Consider the following 541-nt stretch of genomic DNA (forward strand, 5'->3'; position numbering starts at 1 on the left):
GTCCGCAGGGAGGCGAGTTTTCCTCCATTTCCGCTCGGCTGCCCGAGCCCGACTGACCATCCACTGCCGATCCTCGACTCTGGCCGATGTCATTGCAAACCAACCTCCAACATACACCTCATTAAGCTGGATACAGGTATCACCCAGTGTCATCGTTTTTGTCTCCAGCCCCATGTCTACACCACCACCAGCTGACCTGTATGCTGTCGTCACTGGCCGTTACTATTGTTGAATACGGCTCAGGTCATCCTGAAGTCTTTCACTAGGTAAAAAGCTCCACTTTTCTCTCAGCTCACTGTACCTCTTTTCAACTTACCACACCCGTATACGTGATCCAGCAGGTATATCTCACTGGGTCATCCCCAGCCAACACCCCTTTGGCCGCCTTTCCTTACCCAGTTCTCATGATAGCACAGGAATGATTGCAAAAATAGTTGGAGACTTATATCTCCCTCACCAACACTAAACATCTGCTGTCTGGGCAGCTTCGATCGCTGAAGCTGCACACAACTCATCTTTAAGAAGCCCATCCAACTACCTA

Source organism: Oncorhynchus nerka, linkage group LG26 (assembly GCF_034236695.1).
Source record: "Oncorhynchus nerka isolate Pitt River linkage group LG26, Oner_Uvic_2.0, whole genome shotgun sequence".
NCBI classification, from domain to species: domain Eukaryota; kingdom Metazoa; phylum Chordata; class Actinopteri; order Salmoniformes; family Salmonidae; genus Oncorhynchus; species Oncorhynchus nerka.